The sequence below is a fragment of the Bufo gargarizans genome, chromosome 7, assembly GCF_014858855.1.
Source record: "Bufo gargarizans isolate SCDJY-AF-19 chromosome 7, ASM1485885v1, whole genome shotgun sequence".
Classification (NCBI taxonomy): domain Eukaryota; kingdom Metazoa; phylum Chordata; class Amphibia; order Anura; family Bufonidae; genus Bufo; species Bufo gargarizans.
In genome coordinates, this window is record NC_058086.1 from 158,005,104 (window position 1) to 158,030,616 (window position 25,513).

The 25,513-nt window shown below is 43.5% G+C and overlaps 1 protein-coding gene across 4 annotated transcripts in view; it reads left to right on the top strand.

Moving 5' to 3' along the window:
- The window catches only part of LRRC8D (leucine rich repeat containing 8 VRAC subunit D), a 114,007-nt gene that overhangs the window by 42,942 nt on the left and 45,552 nt on the right, over positions 1-25,513 (top strand). The window contains exon 1 of one of the 4 annotated variants that reach the window (XM_044301583.1): positions 1,736-2,018. The exons of the other annotated variants lie outside the window; for them this stretch is intronic. The gene's annotated coding sequence lies outside the window, so the exon portion shown is untranslated. Of the gene's footprint in view, positions 1-1,735; positions 2,019-25,513 lie in introns of those variants that run through there. 4 annotated transcript variants of the gene reach the window in all.

Consider the following 25,513-nt stretch of genomic DNA (forward strand, 5'->3'; position numbering starts at 1 on the left):
ATGTATTCTGGCAGGCTGCTCTGGTAGAGAACAGCCTGCCAGAGTTCTGCAGATCTCCTATAATGGAGCAGGAGAACGGAGAGGCTGAACGCTGATGTGAACTCAGCATAAGATGCACTGCTGGGGGAAAAAGACTCTCATAAAATGAAAAATACAGTATTAGGTGGCATAAGGTTTCTCGCACACGACCGTGGCTTTGGTCCGTGTCCGATCCGCATTTATTGGATGTCATCTGTGTGCTGTCTGCATTCGTGTGGTTCTCAAATTATACATGTCACATTCTTGTCTGTTTTTGTGGACAAGAATAGCCGGTTCTCGTAGTCAAATGCAGCATACACAAGGTAGGTGTCCGTATTTTGCAGATCAGTGTTTTGCGGGCCTCATAATTGATACGTCTGTGTGCATGGTGGTGGTGGTCCTTCTGGAGGAGAGCTATTTACATTTACATTAATTTATCACCTCCCCGGTATGGACACAAACGATGGTTACTGCGGTCCCCCGCCCCCATACGGACTCATTGTTTCTGGGCAGCAGATCCCTGTTTACATGGGACGATCTGCTTAGAAACTGATTTTCGGTGCTGCACCAACTAAGCTTTCACCATATGAACAAGCATTTACGCATTCATCAGGTTAACACCTTTGGGGCTCATGCACACGACGTATGTGTTTTGTGGTCCGCAAAAATGACGGATTACATCTGTGTGCATTCCGTATTTTGTGGAACGGAACAGCCGGCCCCTAATAGAAAAGTACTATCCTTGTCCGTAATGCGGACAATAATAGGACATGTTCTATATTATAATTTTTTTGCAGAAGGGACATAAGGCAACGGAATGCACATGGAATAACCTACATTTTTTGTGGACCCACAAAGAAAATACGTTCGTGTGCATAAGCCCTTATACAGTACAATACAAGGGCGCGTTTGAGAGCGCCTCCTTCTGGTGCATTATTTCAAGTAGGCACAAGGATTTGACTATATGGTAACATCCAGAGATGTTGAAGTCCTACCGAATGATAATTATGATTACAATTTTAAATATACTCGCCTTAAAGGGAACCTGTCACCGGGATTTTGTGTATAGAGCTGAGAACATGGGTTGCTAGATGGCCACTAGCACATCCGCAATACCCAGTCCCCATAGCTCTGTGTGCTTTTATTGTGTAAAAAAAAAAAACTATTTGATACATATGCAAATTAACCTGAGATGAGTCCTGTCCCTGACTCATCTCACACACAGGACTCATCTCAGGTTAATTTGCATATGTATCAAATCAGGGGTTTTTACACAATAAAAGCACACAGAGCTATGGGGACTGGGTATTGCGGATGTGCTAGTGGCCATCTAGCAACCCATGTCCTCAGGTCTATACACAAAATCCCGGTGACAGGTTCCCTTTAAAGGAGTTGTTCAGCAGAGTAAAAGTTTTAGTAAATTGCTCAGAGCAAAAAAACAAAAAAAATAAACCACACTCTCCCTCACTGATCCCCGTGGCTTATTCCCATGCTTACTGCATCCCGCTGGACCCCCCTTCCTGGTCTGATATTTACATGCAGGAAATGGGGAAAAATCCTCCAGCACCGCTGTTAAAATCCAAGTTTTATTCTGTATACATTAAAAGTACAGGAACACGAGCTATAACATGTTTACGCGTTTCGACATCAAGTCTGTCATAACCAGGTTGAACTTATGACTAAGACTTGATGTTCAAACGCGTCAACATGTTATAGCTCGTGTTCCTGTACTTTTAATGTACACCGAATAAAACTTGGATTTTAACAGCGGACGACCGTGCTGGAGGTTTTTTTCCCCCTATTGCAAATTTCCTAGTGCGGGAGCTCCGTGCAGGTCTCTTACTAGCTGCGGGCGAGCTGATGAAATTTTTTGGACAAATGTCAGGAAATGCCTCCTGAGCCAACCCCTATTTGAGGAGCGTCACCGCTGCGGCAATGATGGGTCATCTCCTGTCCATTGTGTTGAACCCGACAAGGAATCGGAGAGCAGCAGAGACCTGGTAAGCATCAGCCAGTATGGCAGAAGTGGGGGACTGGGGAGTATTACTTTTTTTTTTTTTCTTTTTTTTTCTTTTTTATCACTCCTGGCACATTTTGCCTAAACAATTGTTGCCTGCTTTATATAATGTCACGTTGGCGGGCAGTGATCGGTCATCGCATCGGCACGTAAATGGAGAGCAGTAATGGCATAAGTAGACCGATGGGACACCGGTGTTGTAAGAATGGCGCCAGCATAGGACAAAGTTCTGCATGGTTTTGGTTAGCTATCTTGTATATACTGTGTGTGCTTCGTTTTAACCTGTTAACTATTCTAATTAACCCTTAAAGGACCTCGCGATTTTCCATTTTTGCGTTTTTGTTTTTCACTCCCCACCTTTTGCAGAGCCGTAACTTTTTTATTCTTCCGTTAACATAACCGTATGAAGGATTGTTTGGACAAGTTGTACTTTCTAATGGAACCATTTAATGCATATAATGTAGGGGGAGCAGGAAAAAATTCCAAATAGGGTGAAGTTGGGAAAAAAAATGCACTTCTGACACAGGTTTATGGGGTTTGTTTTTATGGCATTCCCTATGCAGTACAATTGACCTGTCGCCTTCATTCTCCAGGTCAGTACCATTACAACGATACTACACTTGTATACGGTTGTTTTTCTTGTGTTTTAATACTGAAAAAAAGAAAAACTTTATTAAAAAAATAAAAAAAATTCTTTTTATTGCCATATTCTAAGCCCTGTTACTTTTTTTCATATTTAGGTTTATGGAGCTGTATGAGGGCTCATTTTTTGGCAGGCTGATTTTCACAGCCAAAGGGGGATTGGTAATTTTTAGTTTTTTTCCGTTGCACCATTTGCCTTGTGGGATAAATATTATTATATTGTAATAGTACAGGCATTTTCGCACATGCTTGTTTTTTATTTTTTTTATTTGGGGACGGGGGTGACTTGAACTTTTATATATATATATTTTTTTTTTTTGAATTATATTTATTTATCATTTTCTTCTTATTAAAACATAACATAGTCAACCATTACAAAAATACATCTATATGCCATCATAAATTACAAGCGGGTATCTTATTTTATTTTTTCTAATTTCAGCTTTTTTTAAGACACTCTGGGTGACTATAACCAGCAATTATTAGATTGCCAGTTGTATTCTGTGATGGGTATTTATCCTCCACTGTATTCCAATACAGTGCTGCCACCTATCGTAATATACCAATGAAAGGTATCAGAGCCTGCTTGAGGCTCCGGACTATCACTAGCAGATAACAGCTTCTCGGACCTCAGCCAGGGAAGGCTCTTATGTGCACGGGAGTAAGCGGCTCCCGCATCTTCACTGCTCAGATGCTGTGGTCACATTTGACCACGGCATCTTAGGGGTTAAATGTCTGCGATTGGCCTTATGGCTGATTGCAGAGATTAGCCCTGATCCTCTGCTGTTTGAAAAAGCAGAAACTCAGCAGCTATGGCACCCGCTGCACTTGGGAGCAGCTACCATCTTTAAAATGACGAGTTCCGCCATACATGTATGGCCGAGGTCGCCAAGGGGTAAAAGTCAAACGTTGCTTTAATCAGGTGAACCACAGCTATGTGTCTATGCAAACAGTTGGTTAGGAGGTCGCTGGTGACAGTATCCCTTTAATTGCTAAATATTGTGACTTTTAACAGTAATAACCTTGGTCTATTATAAGCTTGATTATTTTAGCGTTTTAGGGCTATGTATCAATTTTTGTGTAGTAAAAGGTTTTCTTTTCTTGTTTTCTGTGTTTATGTAGTTCAGTACTTCTAACCTTTCTAGTGTTGAACGTGCAGTATATTTGTGTTTTAGGCTACTTTTACATTAGCCTTTTTAATTCCACTATTGAGATCCGGCAGAGGATCTCAATAGCAGAAGAAAAGGCTTCAGTTTTGTCCCCATTCATTGTCAATGGGGACAAAACTGAATGAAACAGAATGCACTAAAATGCATTCCGTTCCGTTTAGTTGCGCTCCATCACGGACAGAATAACGCTGCAATGTAAGTCAATGGGGACGGGTCCATTTTCTCTGACACAATAGAAAATGTATCCGTCCCCCATTGACTTTCAACGGTGTTCATGACTGATCCGTCATGGCTATAGAAGACCTAATACAACTGGATCCGTTCATGACGGATGCATGCGGTTGTATTATGGTAACGGGGGTGTTTTTGCAGATCCATGACTGATCCGCAAAAAACGCTAATGTGAAAGTAGCCTTGGGGTCCATTCACGCGTCCGCAAAATGGGTCCGCATCTGTTCCGCAATTTTGCAGAACAGGTGCGGACCCATTTATTTTCAAAGGGGCCGGAATGTGCTGTTCGCATCCGCATTTGCGGATCCGCAAAATATAGAACATGTCCTACTCTTGTCTGCAATTGCGGACAAGAAAAGTCATTTTCTATGAGAGTGCCAGCGATGTGCGGTCCGAAAAATGCAGAACGCACATTGCCGGTGTCCGTGTTTTGAGCATCCGCAAAACACATACGGGCATGTGAATGGACCCTTAGGTGAGACTGGCAGTTACCAGGTATGAGACACAAATAGATCTTCACACTTACAATCTGAAATCTGCTGTGACTGTGCTAAATGTACAAGCAGACTGCGGAATAATTCCATAAATTACTCATCTACTTGAAATATCACTGAGATACAAATAGATATTTCCTAAATTTTATTGGCCCCACACAAAGTAAGGGCTTTTTTTTGCTTTCCGTATACGGAACCATTCATTTTAATGGTTCTGCAAAAAAATCTGAATGTACTCCGTATGCATTTCGTTTCCGTTTTTCTGTTCCGTTGAAAGATAGAACATGTCCTATTATTGCCCGCAAATCACGTTCTGTGGCTTCATTTAACCCCTTAAGGACCAGGCTCATTTTCACCTTAAGGACCAGGCCATTTTTTGCAAATCTGACCAGTGTCACTTTAAGTGCTGATAACTTTAAAACGCTTTTACTTATACAGGCCATTCTGAGATTGTTTTTTCGTCACATATTGTACTTCATGACACTGGTAAAATAAAGTCAAAAAAATTAATTTTTTTGCATAATAAAATACCTAATTTACCAAAAATTTGGAAAAATTAGCAAATATCAAAGTTTCAGTTTCTCTACTTCTGTAATACATAGTAATACCCCCAAAAATTGTGATGACTTTACATTCCCCATATGTCTACTTCATGTTTATAGCATTTTGGGAATGATATTTTATTTTTTGGGGATGTTACAAGGGTTAGAAGTTTAGAAGCAAATTTTGAAATTTTTCAGAAATCTTCAAAATCCCACTTTTTATGGACCAGTTCAGGTTTGAAGTCACTTTGTGAGGCTTAGATAATAGAAACCTCCCAAAAATGACCCCATTCTAGAAACTACACCCCTCAAGGTATTCAAAACTGTTTTTACAAACTTTTTTAACCCTTTAGGTCTTCCACAAGACTTCATGGCAAAAAGACATACATTTTAAGAATTTAGATTTTTGGGAAAATTTTCCAATATAATCAATTTTTTCCTGGAAAAAAACAAGGGTTAACTGCCAAACAAAACTCAAAATGGGTTGCCCTGCTTCTGTAGTTTGCAGAAATACCCCATATGTGGTCGTAAACTACTGTTTGGCCAAACGGGAGGACATAGAAGGAGGGGAACACCATATGGGTTTTGCAAGGCAGATTTTGCAGGACTGGTTTTGTTTATACCATGTTCCATTTCAAGCCCCCCCCTTGTACCCCTAGAATAGAAATTGCAAAAAAGTGACTCCATCTAAGAAAGTACACCCCTCAAGGTATTCAAAACTGGGTTTACAAACTTTGTTAACCCTGTAGGTGTTCCACAAGAGTTAATGGCAGATGGAGAAACAATTTAGAAATTTCTATTTTTTGGAAAATTTTCAATTTTAACCCATTTTTTACAGCAATAAAGTAAGGGTTAACAGCCAAACAAAACTCAAAATGGGTTGCCCTGCTTCTGTAGTTTGCAGAAATACCCCATATGTGGTCGTAAACTACTGTTTGGCCAAACGGGAGGACATACAAGGAGGGGAATACCATATGGGTTTTGCAAGGCAGATTTTGCAGGACTGGTTTTGTTTATACCATGTTCCATTTCAAGCCCCCCCCTTGTACCCCTAGAATAGAAATTGCAAAAAAGTGACTCCATCTAAGAAAGTACACCCCTCAAGGTATTCAAAACTGGGTTTACAAACTTTGTTAACCCTGTAGGTGTTCCACAAGAGTTAATGGCAGATGGAGAAACAATTTAGAAATTTCTATTTTTTGGAAAATTTTCAATTTTAACCCATTTTTTACAGCAATAAAGTAAGGGTTAACAGCCAAACAAAACTCAAAATGGGTTGCCCTGCTTCTGTAGTTTGCAGAAATACCCCATATGTGGTCGTAAACTACTGTTTGGCCAAACGGGAGGACATAGAAGGAGGGGAACACCATATGGGTTTTGCAAGGCAGATTTTGCAGGACTGGTTTTGTTTATACCATGTTCCATTTCAAGCCCCCCCCTTGTACCCCTAGAATAGAAATTGCAAAAAAGTGACTCCATCTAAGAAAGTACACCCCTCAAGGTATTCAAAACTGGGTTTACAAACTTTGTTAACCCTGTAGGTGTTCCACAAGAGTTAATGGCAGATGGAGAAACAATTTAGAAATTTCTATTTTTTGGAAAATTTTCAATTTTAACCCATTTTTTACAGCAATAAAGTAAGGGTTAACAGCCAAACAAAACTCAAAATGGGTTGCCCTGCTTCTGTAGTTTGCAGAAATACCCCATATGTGGTCGTAAACTACTGTTTGGCCAAACGGGAGGACATACAAGGAGGGGAATACCATATGGGTTTTGCAAGGCAGATTTTGCAGGACTGGTTTTGTTTATACCATGTTCCATTTCAAGCCCCCCCCTTGTACCCCTAGAATAGAAATTGCAAAAAAGTGACTCCATCTAAGAAAGTACACCCCTCAAGGTATTCAAAACTGGGTTTACAAACTTTGTTAACCCTGTAGGTGTTCCACAAGAGTTAATGGCAGATGGAGAAACAATTTAGAAATTTCTATTTTTTGGAAAATTTTCAATTTTAACCCATTTTTTACAGCAATAAAGTAAGGGTTAACAGCCAAACAAAACTCAATATGGGTTGCCCTGATTCTGTAGTTTGCAGAAACACCCCACATGTGGCCGTAAACTACTGTACGGACACACGGTAGGGCGTAGAGGGAAAGGTGCGGCGTGTGGTTTTTGGAAAGCAGATTTTGCTGGACTAATTTATTTACACCATGTCCCATTTTAAGCCCCCCTGATGCACCCCTAGAGTAGAAACTCCATAAAAGTGACCCCATCTAAGAAACTACACCCCTAAAGGCATTCAAAACTGGTTTTACAAACTTTGTTAACCCTTTAGGTGTTCCACAAGAGTTATTGGCAAATGGAGATGAAATTCGAGAATTTACATTTTTTGCCAAATTTATTATTTGCTCCATTTTTTCCAGTAACAAAGCAAGGGTTAACAGCCAAACAAAAGTCTATATTTATTGCCCAGATTCTGTAGTTTGCAGAAAAACCCCCCATATGTGGCCGTAAACTACTGTACGGGCACACGGTAGGGCGTAGAGGGAAAGGTGCGGCGTGTGGCTTTTAGAAGGCAGATTTTGCTGGACTGGTTTATTTACACCATGTCCCATTTGAAGCCCCCGTAGAGTAGAAACTCCATAAAAGTGACCCCATCTAAGAAACTACACCCCTCCAGGTATTCAAAACTGGTTTTCCAAACTTTGTTAACCCTTTAGGTGTTCCACAAGAGTTATTGGCAAATGGAGATGAAATTCGAGAATTTAAATTTTTTGCCAAATTTTTTATTTACTCCATTTTTTCCAGTAACAAAGCAAGGGTTAACAGCCAAACAAAAGTCTATATTTATTGCCCAGATTCTGTCGTTTGCAGAAACACCCCATATGTGGCCGTAAACTACTGTACGGGCACACAGTAGGGCGTAGAGGGAAAGGTGCGGCGTGTGGCTTTTAGAAGGCACATTTTGCTGGACTGGTTTATTTACACTATGTCCCATTTGAAGCCCCCCTGATGCACCCCTAGAGTAGAAACTCCAAAAAAGTGACCCCATTTTAGAAACTACGGGATAGGGTGGCAGTATTGTTGGTACTATTTTAGGGTACATATGATTTTTGGTTGCTCTATATTACACTTTTTGTGAGGCAAAGTAACAAAAAATTGCTGTGTTGGCACCATTTTTATTTTTTGTTATTTACAACATTCATCTGACAGGTTGGATCATGTGGTACTTTTATAGAGCAGGTTGTCACGGACGCGACAATACCAAATATGACAACTTTTTTTGGTTGTTTGTTTCAGTTTTACATAACAAAGCATTTGAAAAAAAAAACTGATTCTTTAGTGTCTCCACATTCTGAAAGCCATAGTTTTATTTATTTTTTGGGCGACTGTCTTGTGTAGGGGCTCATTTTTTTCGGGATGAGATGACTGTTTGGCACTATTTTGGGGTGCATATGACTTTTTGATCGCTTGCTATTACACTTTTTGTGATCTAAGGTGACAAAAAAATGGCTTTTTTTACACCGTTTTTATTTTTTATATTTTACGGTATTCACCTGAGGGGTTAGATCATGTGATATTTTTATAGAGCAGGTTATTATGGACGCAGTGATACCTAATATATATACTTTTTTTTTATTTATGTCAGTTTTACACAATGATTTCATTTTTGAAACAAAAAAAATCATGTTTTAGTGTCTCCATAGACTGAGAGCCATTGTTTTTTCAGTTTTTGGGCGATTATCTTAGGTAGGGTCTCATTTTTTGCGGGATAAGATTACGGTTTGATTGGCACTATTTTGGGGTGCGTATGACTTTTTGATCGCTTGCTATTACACTTTTTGTGATCTAAGGTGACAAAAAATGGCTTTTTTTACACAGTTTATATTTTTTATTTTTTACGGTATTCACCTGAGGGGTTAGATCATGTGATATTGTTATAGAGCAGGTTATTACGGACGCAGTGATACCTAATATATATACTTTTTTTTTATTTGTCAGTTTTACACAATGATTTCATTTTTGAAACAAAAAAAATCATGTTTTAGTGTCTCCATAGTCTGAGAGCCATAGTTTTTTCAGTTTTTGGGCGATTATCTTGGGTAGGGTATGATTTTTGCGGGATGAGATGGCGGTTTGATTGGCACTATTTTGGGGTGCGTATGACTTTTTGATCGCTTGCTACTACACTTTTTGTGATGTAAGATGACAAAAAATGGCTTTTTTTACACCGTTTTTTTTATTTTTTTTTTACGGTATTCACCTGAGGGATTAGGTCATGTGATATTTTTATAGAGAAGGTTAATACGGACGCGTCAATACCCAATATATAAATATTTTTTTTATTTATTTAAGTTTTACACAATGATTTCATTTTTGAAAAAAAAAAAAAATGTTTTAGTGTCTTCATAGTCTGAGAGCCATAGTTTTTTCAGTTTTTGGGCGATTGTACTATGTAGGGGCTCATTTTTTGTGGGATGAGGTGACGGTTAGATTGGTACTATTTTGGGGGGCATACGCCGTTTTGATCGCTTGGTGTTGCACTTTTAGTGATGTAAGTTGACAAAAATGGCTTTTTTATACACAGTTTTTATTTTTTATTTTTTATGGTGCCTATCGGATGGGGTGGATCATGTAATATATTTATAGAGCCGTTCGTTACGGACGCAGCGATACCTAATGTGTGTTTTTTCTTTTTTTTTCAATTTTTTATTAGAAAATCAGGGGAATGGGGCTTTTTTTTTTTTTTTTTTACTTGAAACTTTATTTTTTTATTCCAAACACTTTTTTTTTTTACTTTTTTTAAAACTTTATTTCTATCCCACTCTGATCCCCTCTGCAATGCATTACAATACATCTGTATTGTAATGCATTGCCTGTTAGTGTATGACATTGAGTCATACACTAACTGGTTGCCTAGGAGACCCAGCCTGAGGCTGGATCTCCTCGGCTCCCGTAGAAGGCAGTTCCCGATGCCGTGCAGGGCATTGGGCAGCCTCTGCACGGCATCGGGCTGCCTTGTCACGCATCGGGTCCCCGCCACAGCAGCGCGGGGACTCGATGCGATCACTCACCTGCCGCAAACAACTTCTATGTCGCGGTCCGCGCGGACCGCGGCATAGAAAGGGTTAATCCGCCGGCATCGCTGTAAACAGCGATGCCGGCGGATACAGCAGGGGCCCGGCTACCAGGGACTGCCGGACCCCTGCAGTGATCGGGTGCGCACCGCTCCGGTGCCCGCCCGATCATCCTGCCGTACATGTAAGGCGGAATGCATTCTGGCAATGCATCCCCCGCCGTACATGTACGGCGTTCTGCGCTAAGGGGTTAAGGCCTCATGCACACGACCGTTGTTTTGGTCCGCATCCGAGCCGCAGTTTCTGCGGCTCCGATGCAGACCTATTCACTTCAGTGGGGCCGCAAAAGATGCGGACAGCACTCCGTGTGCTTTCCGCATCCGTTGCTCCGTTCCGTGGCCCCGCAAAAAAAAATATAACCTGTCCTATTCTTGTTTTGCAGACAAGAATAGGCAGTTATATCAATGGTTGGCTGTGCCGTTCCGCATATTGCGGAACGCACACTGACGCCATCAGTGTTTTGCGGACCGCAAAACACACAACGGTCGTCAATGGGTCCGCAAAAAAAAGGAACACATACGGAATGTACTTCGTATGTCTTCCGTATCCGTTCCGTTTTTGCAAAACCATCTATTGAAAATGTTATGCCCAGCCCAATTTTTTCTATGTATCTACTGTATACTGTATATGCAATACGGAAAAACGGAACGGAACCGCAAACCCTAATGGGGGGGAAAAAAAAACTGAAAAACGGATCTGTGAAAAACAGCCCGCAAAACACTGAAAAAGACATACGGTCCTGTGAACGAGCCCCAAGACCCATTAGGGTCTGTTTTCAGATTATAATTTTTTTAGAATCCTCCTGTGACCTCAGAACTGGAAATTCCGATCTCCCTCCTTTCTCGACTCCTCCAGCACGGTTTGACTAGCTCCGATATGTACAGTATGATCTAGAAAGTATTAACGGCTCTGAACATTTCTGCAATGTTTGATATATAATGGCAGCCAACTGCAAGTAGATAGATATTCCTGAAACCTGTTTATACAACTAAGGGATCATGCCCACTGCTGTAGCCGCTTTTGCCGTCCGCAAATTACGGATCCTCAAAACGGGGACACTGCCGTGTGTCCGCCGCGTTTTGCGAAACCGAACGTCTGGCCCTCTGTAGAACGGTCCTATCCTTGTCTGTAATACTGGTGATGCGGAACGGATATTCGGATGCGGACAGCACACAATGTGCTGTCTGCACCTTTTGCAGCCCTATTGAAGTGAATGGGTCCGCATCTGATCTGCAAAAAATGCGGATTGGCTGCGGAAAAAATTATGGCCGTGTGCATGAGCCCTAACGGCTATATTAGGAGTCTATCACATGTCCAATCTCCTGTTTTACCATTGTAGGGACCGTTTATTATAGCTGCAATAAGAAGCCATCTACCATTGATTGTGTTCCTTACCAAAAGCCAAAAATGGAAGAGTCTACCACGTGTTCATCGACCTCTGTTACAATTGTGGGGACCACTTACTTGAAATGTTGTAGTAAGGTGCCAGGAAGCCGGCTGCAATCGATTTCCATGTATTCCATATTTCTTTCTTAGGCTACTTTCACACTGGCGTTTTGGTTTCCGTTTGTGAGATCCGTTCAGGGCTCTCGCAAGCGGTCCAAAACGGATCAGTTTTGCCCTAATCCATCCTGAACGGAAAAAGATCCACTCAGAATGCATCAGTTTGCCTCCGTTCGTCTCAATTCCGTTTTGGTGTCCGTCTTACGAAACCGAGGCAAACGGATCAGTCCTGGCACACAATGTAAGTAACTGGGGACTGATCTGTTTTCTATGACACAATATCGCACAATAGAAAATGGATCCGTCCTCCATTGACTTCAATTGTTTTCAAACTGATCCGTCTTGGCTATGTTACAGATAATACAAACGGATCCGTTCTGTACGGATGCAGACGGTTGTATCATCTGAACGGATCTGTCTGTGCAGCTCAATGACGGATCCGCACCAAACTAGAGTGTGAAAGTAGTCTTCTACAAATTATTTTGACTGAAGCATTCACGAACAAAGGATGAGTTGCAGAAGTTTAGTAGTCTAAAGGTTCTGACTTAGGCTACTTTCACACTAGCGTTCGGGTTTCCGTTCGTGAGCTCCGTTTGAAGGAGCTCACGAGCGGACCCGAACGCAGCCGTCCAGCCCTGATGCAGTCTGAATGGAGGCGGATCCGCTCAGACTGCATCAGTCTGGCGGCGTTCAGCCTCCGCTCCGCTCGCCTCCGCACGGACAGGCGGACAGCTGAACGCTGCTTGCAGCGTTCGGGTGTCCGCCTGGCCGTTCGGAGGCGTGCGGATCCGTCCAGACTTTCAATGTAAGTCAATGGGGACGGATCCGTTTGAAGATGCCACAATGTGGCTCAATCTTCAAGCGGATCCGTCCCCCATTGACTTTACATTGAAAGTCTGGACGGATCCGTCCCAGGCTATTTTCACACTTAGCTTTTTTTTGCTAATATAATGCAGACGGATCCGTTCTGAACGGAGCCTCCGTCTGCATTATTATGAGCGGATCCGTTCAGAACGGATCCGCCCGAACGCTAGTGTGAAAGTAGCCTTAGTTCTTGTGATGTTTGTCATCAGCAAGGGTGTCCAGTGTCACGTCCCTTCGACCCATTGGGTCGATCGGTGTGTACACCTAAACTCCTCTAACGATGCATGACATAACATGGTTGTGTGATGGTATCTCTGTCTGCTGTCAGAAGTTTGGTTTGGAGCCTCAGATTTAATGGGAAGAATAGTTCTGCACGCAGTGCTATTTGTAAGGGTTTGGCGTGATGGTACAGATGATGAGCTACAGTTCAAATTCAGCATACGGTAACACCAGATATGAATGTCAAATCTTGTGGCTCCATAAAGGAGTTTTTTGGGATTTTCATAGGGATTGCCTATCCTCAGGATAGGTCATCATTATGCGATTTGGCTGGGGTTCGATTCCCGGCACCCCCCTCAGCTGTTTGAGGAGACCGCGGTGCTGCCGCAGCGCCGTCCATGTGATATCAGCTGTGCTTGGTATTGCAGCTCAGCCCCATTCACTTGAATGGGACTGAACTACGCCTAGGTCATGTGACCGATGACATCACGTGTCCTAGGAGAAGAAGTTAACGTGCTCATTGAGTGTTGCAGCCTCTTCACACAGCTGATCTACCCCTGACAATCTCATATTGATGACCTATCCTGAGGACTGGCCATCAGTATGAAAATCCTGGAAAACCCCTTTTAGTAAAGCAACAAAGAAAAAACAGGTATGAATATATTCCAGGGGAATCGAGGAGGCTGAGATGACTTTGCAGCAGCTCCATAGAATAGCTAAGTTGACGCATGGAATAGTAGAGTCAGGCTTGCAACACAATTGGCTTGACTTGAAGTGACAGAGGGCAAGGTAGGCTGGCATCAAGAAATGCACCAAATGAAACTTGGCATGAAATGGCTGAACAAGAATACTGCTGTGTAATGCCAAGCTGTGTCCATACAGCAATGAAGCAGAGATGAAGCACACATGGAATAGCTGAACAGTGGCTTGACGCAGAGCTGGGAATGTGCACCAATGAAGCTGATTCAAAACACACCTGGAATAGTTGTAGTGGTGCTGTACAGTGCAGAGCTTGCCTTGACTTGAGAATGGTGGAAAACTAGACAGGCTAGCATCAGAACCGGGCTTCAATGCAAACAGGCATGGCTAGGAGTGGCAGAGGGCCAGACCGATTGCCATCAGGAGCCAACAGGACAGACGGGCCATATGGACCAGCTTGATGATGAACAGACTAGGCTCGTGCACGGGAAAGAACATGGACACTGGAGTAGTTGAACTGGCTTGATCAGAAACAGACATACCAAACAGACTGTCTGGCATCAGGAGCAGATTCTTTCAGAAACCACGTGGTTTGGTTAGGAGTGGCAGATGAAGACCAATCAGGCTGGCAGCAGGAACACATGTGGCAGGCAAACTGGCTGTTGTCAGAAGTAGACTTTATCAGGAACCCAACTGGCTTGATTAGAAGTGGCAGATGATCAAGTTGGCATCAGGAATGGACATTACCAGAAACCAACGTAACAGGCAAGCTGGCCGGCTGGCATCAAGAGTAGACATGACCGAGAACCCACATGGCTAGGCTAGAAGTAGCAGAAGACCAGTTAGGCTGGCTTCGAAAACGAACTTGACAGGCAGCGGGCCACCACCTAGAGAAGACATAGACAGAAACTGATCAACACATTAGAAACTGCCTAGCAGCTGCACACAGAACCAAAGGAGGGGTTAACCCTTGCAGTACTGCAGAATGAGGTAAGATTCAATAAAAAATATCAGAATAGATTCTCCCCAGTGGACACATGCATAACCCACAGGAATAGGGTGTGCCCTCCATTTTGAAGTACAGAATACACACTCAGATGCAAGGGTGCAAGTACATACAGAGTACAGATCTAGCATGGAGATTGGTAACGGAAGACCCAGCAAAGCAGGTGAACAGAGCACTTGAGATCCGGCTATGCGTTGCAGTTTAGCTTATAAACAGAAAGCGCAGCCCAGGTGTGAACAGATGTCCATTATTTCGTTTGACGGGTACTGGAGCGCAGCCCAATAAGGAGGTCACCTAATACCAACTGTGCAAAAGTGATAGTCAATATGCCACATGTCCTGTTCTGCTTCCCTGAGGGTCTAACCAGTACGTGCGATATTTGTTGATGCGCAGAATACTGGTGTATACGGATAACTCTGAGAGAGATGATTAAAATATCTTCAAGAGAGGAATTTCAGGGTCTGTAGCAATGTAAAGGATGCATTTAGTGAAACGCCTCAAAAATTGCTGTTTAGATGTATGGTACAAACTACAAAGTGATTTCAATTTCCTATACATTATCATTAATTCCGGCTGTGCTGCAGGAAGTCCTGGCTCGTGTGAAGTCGATTGCTGCATTTTTAATTAAAAGAAAAGCTAACTGCTTTCATTTCAACCTACGCCCTTGGGAGATGGCCGTTATAAAGGCTACCCAATAAGAATAACCCTATTTGTGGTAGAATATACTGTAGTTGTCCGGTTGTCCCGCTGTTCTGATTATTATTTTATAAAGTTATATATCAGGCACATGATACGGCGATCTCAGACAATGGGCTTTGGGTGCTCCACCTTCCAGAGTTTGACCGGACTCCCCAGAGTAGAAATAATGAGATGGTGGCAGTCTACTTTCTAATATACAAATGGATCACTGTATTCACCCAGCTGACTTTTTGCAGCATTTGAGATTTTTTCAGTCACAATGTGAAACAGACCACTTTTGAGAGTATAACACTTAAGCCCTTTATGCACACGACCGTTTGTATGTTTTGCGGTCCGCAAATTGTGGATCCGCAAAGCATGGATGGCGTCTGTGTGCGTTCCGCAATTTGCGAAGCGGCACGGACTGCCATTGATATAACTGCCTATTCTTGTCCGCAAAATGGACAAGAATAGGACCGGTTATATTATTATTTTTTTGCAGACCACGGAATGGAGCAGCGGATGCGGACAGCACACAGAGTGCTGCCCACATCTTTTGCGGCCCAATTGAAGTCAATGGGTCTGCATCCAAGCCGCAAAAACTGCGGCTCGGATGTGGCCCAAAACAACGGTCGTGTGCATGAGGCCTAATTATGATGAGACTGGAAGAGCCAATGCAGTCATCAGAACAGGCAAGATGGAGGGCCAAAAACCTGATTGGCTTTGGAGGCCAAGTGCAGAAAGCCCTGTCGCAAACTGTTCTTTCAAATCAGAAAAAGCCCCACTTTCCTATTTACTAAGCTACACGCACCCGAGTTCTGTCTCAGTTGGTGCCAAGAAACTGGCTTACAGGATTTGCACCACATTTAGTGTGTTTTTAGACATTTTTGTGCCTCGCTAGACAACAGGTTGCATTAGCAGAAAGAGGCATAGCGCAAAATGCACCACATTGTTCCAAAATTTCGACCCAAAAAAACTGGTCTAAGGCTACTTTCACACTAGTGTGTTTGCTGGATCCGGCAGGGCTCAACAAAAACGCTGCCGTTACTGATAATAGAACCATCTGTATCAGTTATGAACGGATCCGTTTGTATTATCTTTAACATAGCCAGGACGGATCCGTCATGAACTCCATTGAAAGTCGATAGAAATCCGTCCTCCATTGTGTCAGCGTTAAACGGATCCGTCCCCATTGACTTACATTGTGGGTCATGACGGATCCTTCTCTGCTGTCCGGTATGGGAACGCAACTAAATGGAACAAAAGGCTTTTTGGAGCACTCTGTTCTGTTCACTTACATTTTGTCCCGATTGACTATGAATGGGGGCAAAATGGAAGCGGTTTTCTCCAGTATTGAGACCCTATGACTGATCTCAATATCGGAAAATAGAAACGCTAGTGTGAAAGTAGCCTTAAGCAAGCCAACCAAAAGGTGGCATAAAGTTGGACAAATGAGTCTAAATGTGCACCAAATTTATCATGCATCATGAGCCGCTAGGTCTAATCTGTTTACAGTTAAGATTGTGTTGATAAATGTCTGTTTTTTGCTGCATTTTCTTTGGGTGCTTTATGCACACACTGTCTAACCACTAATATTTCCTTCATGGCGGTTTTCCTCTATACGGAAGGTGCTGCCAAACCACCTGAAGAAACGCCAAAAGCTACAGCATGCTATGTTTTTGACATGAAGGCTGAAAGAAAAAAAATAATTAACAAAAACTCCACAAGCAAAAAAATATATAAATGCTTGTGTGTCCTGCCTTTCTTCAGATTTTTTTTTGGATAGACTTTCAGCTAACATCTGGAGCTGGCAGCCCTGCTGCAAAAATGCACCGAAAAATGCAAAAGTACAGTAAATTCCCACTAAAATTTTTTGGTAAAAGCAGACGCAATGTTGTTTTTTTTACCAGACAGGCAATTTTGCAGTATGTTGCTAGGGGCGTACTATCAAAATAACAACATTTTATGCAAATGGATTTACAGGGGTTTTCTGAGATTTTGATACTGCTGACCGGTGGGGGGGTCTAACACCCAGGACCCCCACTAATCAGCTGTTTTGAGAAGGCACCGATACACCTGTGAGCACTGCAGCTTTCTCTCAGCTTACCAAGCATAGAGCCGTACACTGTATAGCGGCTGTGCTTGGTATGACGCTCTGATTGATTCACTTCAATGTGGCTGAACGCGATACCAAGCACAGCCACTATGCAATGTACGGCGCTGTGCTTGGTGAGCTGATGGAAAGATGCAGTGCTCACAGGAGCGCTGGTGCCTTCTCAAACAGCGGATCGGCGGCGGTCCCAGGTGTCGACCCCCACCTATCAGATACAGATGACCTATCCTGAGGATAGGTCATCAGTATCAAAATCTCAGAAAACCTATTTAACCATCCACACGTCATTCAGACTGCTAACCAAAAAGAGAGGGTATTCACACCTAATATAAGCAACATGCTGCCTACCAACCTATTGGCTCAGAGCAAATGTTTTGTAAGGGTATTGTAGATTTTACACGGTTCATACAGTAAGGCCTCATGCACACGACCGTTGTTCTGGTCCACATCCGAGCTGCAGTTTTTGCGGCTCCGGTGCGGACCCATTCATTTCAATGGGGCCACAAAAGATGCGGACAGCACTCCGTGTGCTGTCCACATCCGTTGCTCCGTTACTTAGCCCCGCAAAAAAAATATAACCTGTCCTATTCTTGTCCGTTTGGCAGACAAAAATAGGCATTTTCTACAATGGGCCGCCTGTTCCCTTCCGCAAATTGCGGAAGGCACACGGCGGCTTCCGTGTTTTGTGGATCTGCGATTTGTGGACCGCAAAAATAAAAAAATTAAAAACAGAACGGTCGTGTGCATGAGGCCTTACTCTGCAATCATTTCATGACTTCAATCACCATATGACTGATTGCTTCCAATTTTATTCCGTTCTTTTTGAAATGCCGGTAGAGATTATATTTTTTATATTGGGGGAACATCGTTTTATTTTTAAACATCTGTGTGAATATATAAATCAGCCCTTTCCCATCTCATGCTATTTATAGTTTCTGCCAACATAATGATGCCATTAGTTATTCAAATTATTGTTTTATTAGTAAGGATTTGTAAAGATCTCTGGAATATTAGATAATTTGCCCTCCAGCAGAAATGGCGTAAGAGTTGTCTCTGCTTTGATCCATGGTGGCCCAGAGTACATTGTCTACAGGAAGGATTTAATTGCATAAAAATGTCCTTTTAAATACTCTAGGTATTGTGTCACTTTCAAACGGCAGACTCTGAGTATCAGTATTTTTCAATCGAAACCTGGAGTCGATCCAAAATGCAGAAGAGGTACAACTCTTTATTATACCTTTTTGTTTGATTATGTTCTATTCCTGGTTTTGGCTTACAAATACTGATGTAATACTGACCAATATGCTGGTGTGTGAAAGTGGCCTTACAGTGCTAGTGGCCGAATATTTCAAGAGATGTCTTTTGATTGACCCTTCGCTGTAGTTACGGTCTTGACTTCCTGCTCTGTTTCCTGTAAGTAACTGTTATGTTTTCTTCTACTCCTTCTATATAGTGACAGAATTATCATCTGCTTGCATTTGTCGCCTATGATTGAGCAAGCCCTGAGAGCGTGAGCTGTGACTGCAGAGAAATAGGTGCAATGCTGGGTTTACACGGCCCAATTGTCGCGCCAATTATTGGGGACGAACACGACTGCGAACGGCAGTTCCCGATAATGGGCCCCTGTAAATTTGCGGCGGATTACCTCGTTCTTTCGGGGTAGTGATCTTTCATGCAGCACATCAAATCATTGTTTCTGGGCAGCAGATCAAGCTGTGTGAACAGGACTCTGCTGCCCAGAAACGATGAATCTGTACGAGGACGAACGATGGCTACCGCAGCTCCTTACCTCCACTGAGGAGCAGGCAATTATCAGGAAGGAGTGGTGTCTTCCCGATAATTGCCTGCTTGTTCGGGCAGTGTAAATGCAGCAGCTCCCATTCACATCTGCATTGGATCTTCTATCACCAGTCTCCATTGCAGATTCTGTCAAATTTGCTGGGGGGAAAAAATGCATTACGCTGTGCTATTTATTTATTTTTTTTCCAGTAAAAGCATGGCACCCTTATGAATCCCTGCTGGGGAGAGCATGGCTGTGACTTGTGCCAGTCTGACCCCACTGCCAGGTGGGAAATGTAAGGTCCTTGTATTGGGGTCCCTTAAAGTCTATGTACACCTTTTGGAGACCATTTTTGTTTATGATTGCATTTTACTCATTTCTGGCTAAAATGATATTTTAAATTGGCCTCTATTAAAAATATTGAGCCATTTTATCACAAGGGGTTAATTGTTTTCCTAACTGTCTGACTGGTAATTTCACTTTGTGCCAGTCATCTAATAAACCTTATCTCTAAAGCTCTAAGAGGTCATAAACACTTATTTAAGCCACATTCTTATCGGTAAGATAAGAACTGAGCTTAAAAAAAAAACCCTCCCAGGCTGTGAGCTCTGCGCTGCGATTGGACAGCGCTACAGGCAGGGAGAAGGAATGCCCAGGGAGAAAAGGGGCAGATTCCTCCCTGGTGAACCGATGGTAGCAATTACCATACAGCATGGGAGAAGGTAACTGGGCCACAGCGGGCGAACGGAGAGGCGCCCAGGGATAATAGTAAGTGCAGTGAGATCCCTGGGCGCCGCTCTACATGTCCAGATAGTTATCTTACAATGTTTGCACCCGTGAAAGCTCCTTTTAATGAGTGTTTATAATGTCAGAAAGCAGAGATAAGGAGTCCGTCTGCTCCCGAGATGACGGAAAATACAGAAAATCCACAGGCTGCTACTACAGTACCTTGGCTATGTACAGAAAAAAGGATTTTCCAGGAGTCCGACATGACAGCACCCACTGGAGGATGTCCTATTGGATCTCTGCAGGGACAGGAAGCGTGAGAGATTAAAAGGCCCCTCCCCACCCCTCCTACCAGTGTTTTTCCAAATTACTACACCAGATAGGATCCAAATGAACTTCCATGTTAACAACACATAGGAATCTATAAATGGATCTGAAACAATAACAGCAAAAAGGAAGGGGGGGGGGGGGATTTACGGGTGCTGTCATGTCGGACTCCTGGAAAACAGTTTACCGGTAAGACTAAATCTTAGTTTCCAGGACGTCCCTCCATGACAGCACCCACTGGAGATCTACCAGCTTACTACTTAGGGGGGACCACTGCCTGGAGAACCTTGCGACCAAACCCCAGGTCCTGGTTGGCAAGAGAATCTAGTCCATAGTGTCTAACAAAGGTAGAAAAACTGGACCATGTAGCGGCCCTGCAAATTTGTTCAATTGAAGCTTCCGCTTTTTCTCCCCCTGAAGTCGCCATGGCTCTGGTGGAATGGGCTTTTATGGATAAAGGGCAAGGAAGTCCTTTCAGCGCGTAAGACTGTCGAACCGTGTCTCTGATCCACCGGGCTAAAGTCTGTTTGAGGCCTTATTGCCTCTGTTCTTTCCTCCAAACAAGATAAAGAGGTTTGATCTTCTCCAAGAAGCTGTTCTTTGTAAGTAGGCCAAAATCGATCTTCTTACATCCAAACTATGAAATTTTTCTTCCTGCACATTTTTGGGGGAGGCGCAAAAGGAAGGAAGAATTATTTCCTGATTTCTATGGAATGGAGGGACAACCTTTTGGTAAAAAAGATGGGTCCAACTTTAATATAACCCGATCGTCCAAAATTTTTAAGTATGGTTCCCTGACGGAGAGGGCCTGAATTTCTCCTATTCTGCGCGCTGTGGTTATTGCTAGAAGGAAAATTGTTTTAAGAGAAAGCCACTTATCTGAGTGATAACTGCTCAATTGGTTCAAACGGGGGATTACATAGACCCTCTAGAACTAAATTTGGGTCCCAAGGTGGTACCGTCCAAAATGCAGCCTATGGATGGGACTGAGACCCCTGGATGCGAGTTTGATAACCAAGAAGTACATTTCTTCCATATTTTCAAATATATGGCCGAGGTTACAGGCTTGCGGCTTTGCTGTAAGGTTGAGATTACCTTATCCGACAGACCTTTCCTTTTTAGGATCTGCCTTTCAGGATCCAAGCTGTTAACCTCAGCTTCTCGAGGTTCGGATGTACCAGTAGTCCCTGTAGGAGAAGGTCCCTCCTTCTCGGAAGGGTTATTGGATCCTCTATAAGCATTTCCTTCAACAGAGGAAACCAGGCTCTCTTTGGCCAGGCAGGAGCTATGAGAATAAGAGACATTGAGCATGTTCTCAGCTTCTTCAGGACCGATGGAATCAGGGGAAATAGAGGAAAGGCATACGCCAGTTCCATGTCCCAGTATTGGGACAAGGCGTCTATTCCTAGCGGCTTGTCTCTCAGATTTAGAGAGAAAAAACGGTCCAGCTGGGTGTTCTCTCGACGCGAATAGGTCTACTTGTGGGAATCCCCACTGGTGACAGATTTGTAGAAAGACTTCCTGGTTTAGAGACCATTCGCCTGAGTTGAGATTGTGTCTGCTTAGGAAGTCCGCGGTGGAGTTTTCTACTCCTTTTAGGTGAACGGCTGATACTGAGAGAACTTGTTCCTCTGCCCAACAAAATATTTGGTCTGTTAATGCTTGTAGATGAGGGTTCCTGGTTCCACCCTGACGTTTTATGTAACAAACCGTTGTCACATTGTCTGATAGGATTCTAATATGGTGGTTGGAAAGTATCTGTTCTGTCTTCTTCAGAGTCTCCCAAACAGCAGAAGTTTGACGATCTGCGACTGTCCAAACTGGACCATCTCCCCTGAAAGTAATAATCTTCCAGGTGGGCTCCCCAACCCCACTGGCTTGCGTCTGTGGTGATCACTATGGACGGTGAAAGATTCCAGGCGACTCCTTTCCTTATATTTACTGGGTTGGTCCACCAAGATAGAGAATCTAAACTCTGCCTTGATAGGCTTATCTTGGAGTTCAAGGAATGATGATCCCTGTCCCATATTGCCAGGATTGCATTCTGTAGGATCCTGGAATGAAGCCCAAGGAATGACTGAGATGCAGGATGTCATTAGGCCCAGAACCTGCATAGCTTCTCTTAGTGTATGGACCCTTCTTTCTTGAAAGGTTTTTTATCTTCTTTCTTATCTTTTCCCGTTTTATCTTTGGAAGGAAGGAATGTTGTTTCACTGAATCTAAGAGGACTCCCAGGAACTGTTTCCTGGTACTTGGTACTAGATCCGATTTGGCATAGTTTATTATCCAGCCCAAATCCTTGAAAAGGGCTGATTGTCTGTTGGACATTGTTTTCTAGACTCTCCTTTGTGTCTGCAATGAGAAGGAAGTCGTCTAGTTACGGAATAATTTTTATTTGCTGCTGCCTTAGGAATGCCTCGACTTCTGCGATTATCTTTGTGAAAATGCGAGGTGCCGAGGATATTCCAAAGGGAAGACACTGGTAGTGAAGAATCGTTCTCTCCTGGATGATCGCAAACCTGAGATATTGTTGGTATAGTGGATGTATCGGGATGTGATAGTAGGCATCCTTTAAATCCATGGTGCATAAGAGATCCCCTACCGATATTAGTGGGATTGATGACTTTATGGATTCCATCTTGAACCTGTGGTATACCAACGACTTGTTCAGGGATTTCAGGTTGATAATCGTCCTGAAGGTTCCGTCTGTTTTTTTTATTTGGAAAAGCCTTGAATAATGGCCCAAACCTTTCCGATCCTCTGGGACCTGAACTACCGCATTTAGTTTTACCAGGTCCTGTAAGTCCAGACTGAGTTGATCCTGATGACCCCCAAAATTCTATTTTGGCTCCTTCCCGGATGGTGTTGAGGATCCACTGATTCTGAGTGACACGGGTCCATGATTCACAGAATAAACTGAGTCTGCCCCCCGACTGGCCTGACGTCATTGTTTGTGCTAGAATTTGGGTTGAAGAGGAAACCCCCTTCCTCTTCCTCCCTTGGGGTAACTCCATCTACCTGTCTTACCCTTTCCCCTCTCTGAGGTTGAGAAATGTTTTGAGGGCTTACGAAAGGGCTGTGATTTTTTTTATTTTTATTTTTTTCTTTTCCCTCTGGAAAGCCTTTCTTTTTATCTGCCGCACATTCTAGAATGGAGTCAAGGACCTGACCAAAAAGATATGCCCCAGTAAAGGGGATTGCACAGAGTTTATTCTTAGACGCAATGTCCCCTGTCCAAGATTTGAGCCAGAGGGCTAGTCTTGCCGTGTTTGTGAGTGAATCATTCTTTGCTTCGAACCATATGGATTCTGCAGAGGACATCGACCATAAACGACGCCGTCATCTTCAATAATGGTAATGATTCCAAAATTTCCTCTCTGGATGTTTTCATCCTAAGATGATTTTCTAGCTGATCCAGCCATAAACACATGGCTCGGGACACTGAGGTAGCTGCAATATCTGTATTAATAGTGACCGCAGTTGATTCCCAGGCTTTCTTCAGAAGCCCATCCATCTTTCGATTCATGGGATCTTTCAATTGCGAGGAATCTTCAAATGGTATGGCAGTCTTCTTCACCATCTTGGCCACCTGAATGTCCACTTTCGGAATCTCGTCCCAAAGCTTTGTCTCTTCCGGGTTAAAGATCAGCCTGTTCTTAAATTCCCGAGGTACATAAATCTTCTTTCATCCTCTTCCCATTCATCCTTGATCAGCTCTCTCAGGTTAGGATTTACAGGAAAGGGTTTCCTCTTCCTGGCTCTCAGACCGCCGAACATATCGTCCTGTACAGTGCGGGTCTGCTCTTCTTCTTCTACCGCCATAGTCTGTCTAACTGCTGAAAGAAGCGGATCCAAATTTTCTGCTGAAAATGGATATCTCCTTGGCTCTTCCGCTGAGGAGGAGGGATGGTATTCCTCCAATTCGTCCGAATAGAACGTCTCTTCTTCCTCGGAATCGGAGTCTAACTGCACTCTGGGACGTTTGGAAGGTGGGGAAGAGGGGACCGGAAGGGTAGGGGGCTGACTCATTCCTGCCGCTTGAACTTCTTCCCTTGCAATGGCTCTTAGTTCCGCATAAAAGAAGGTTGCTCCTCCTTTAGTATTTTTGCTAAACAATCCGTGCATAAGGGTTTCTTATACGACTCTGCAAGTTTTTTAGTGCAGGTTCCGCACTTCCTCGTTTTTCTCTTGGAGTCACTATGCGGTTTGTGTCCCGTCTCCCGCTCCACCTTAAAAATACAAGGGGGAGATGGAGATATATAACAGGGCAAGCGGGAGCTAATCCTAGGTAAGAGGACATTACTTACAATACCCTGGACGAGGGGGTCTGTGGGAGCATCTGCTTAACAGAACCTTGGGCCTCCATGATGTATCCTGCATGTAGTTTAACATCATCTTTTAAAAAGGACTTACCAGCTTGGCCCTGCCCTCGTCGCCGCTCGGTTCAGCCTCCTCTTCCGGGGGACTCATTCAGAAGAAGAGTCGACCCCTCATGCGAGGTCTCAGAAGCCTGAGACCTCCAGCATGGATGCGCGCTGCCATGAGCTTCCGCTTCTTCTCCGCATCACTTCCGGTCGCCTAGGAAGTGACGCGGTCCGCGTCATCAGAGGAGTGCCAGGAGCCGATGCTGTGCCCAGAGCTCCACACACCGGAGAAGCAGCGACAGCGTCCTGATGCCGCGGCTGGAAGGAAAAGGGTACCGGGACAGCTAGGGGACCCCTTCCCAGAGGGGTGCTGGCATCGGGCCGCATCTGAGGCTGAAGAGGAGAGGCATAGGCCCCCCGACCAGCATCGGCCTAGTGTTTCTCCCCACTTTACTACAGCAGGGATACTCCTCTCTGCTCCTATCTCTGTAGGGACTGGAAGAACACTGGTAGGAGGGGTGGGGAGGGGCATTTTAACCTCTAACGCTTTCTGTCCCTGCAGAGATCCAATAGGACATCCTCCAGTGGGTGCTGTCATGGAGGGACGTCCTGGAAATATAAATTGCCCACAAAGGTTTACATAGCCTTTAAAGCTTGAGATTAAAAAAACCTGGCTTCTCTAATGGAGTTGCACTGTTTTTAGGAAATGACTAAATTAAGCTTTTTCTAAACTGAGACTAATGCTAGGGCTACACGACGACATGTCGTGCGACACATAGGGCACAACTACATTGCAACATGTGTTGCGCGACATTGATTTTGCAGCAATGTGTGACAATTTTTATAATGTCGCAGTCGCAGCATGTCAGTGCAACACCATAAACTATCATAAAAATTGTCACGCGACATTGGTGTGACAAAATGTTTCTGTGTCGCCGTAGCCTAAGCCTTTAATTAAAGGTGTGGATGGTCAGATAAGCTAGACT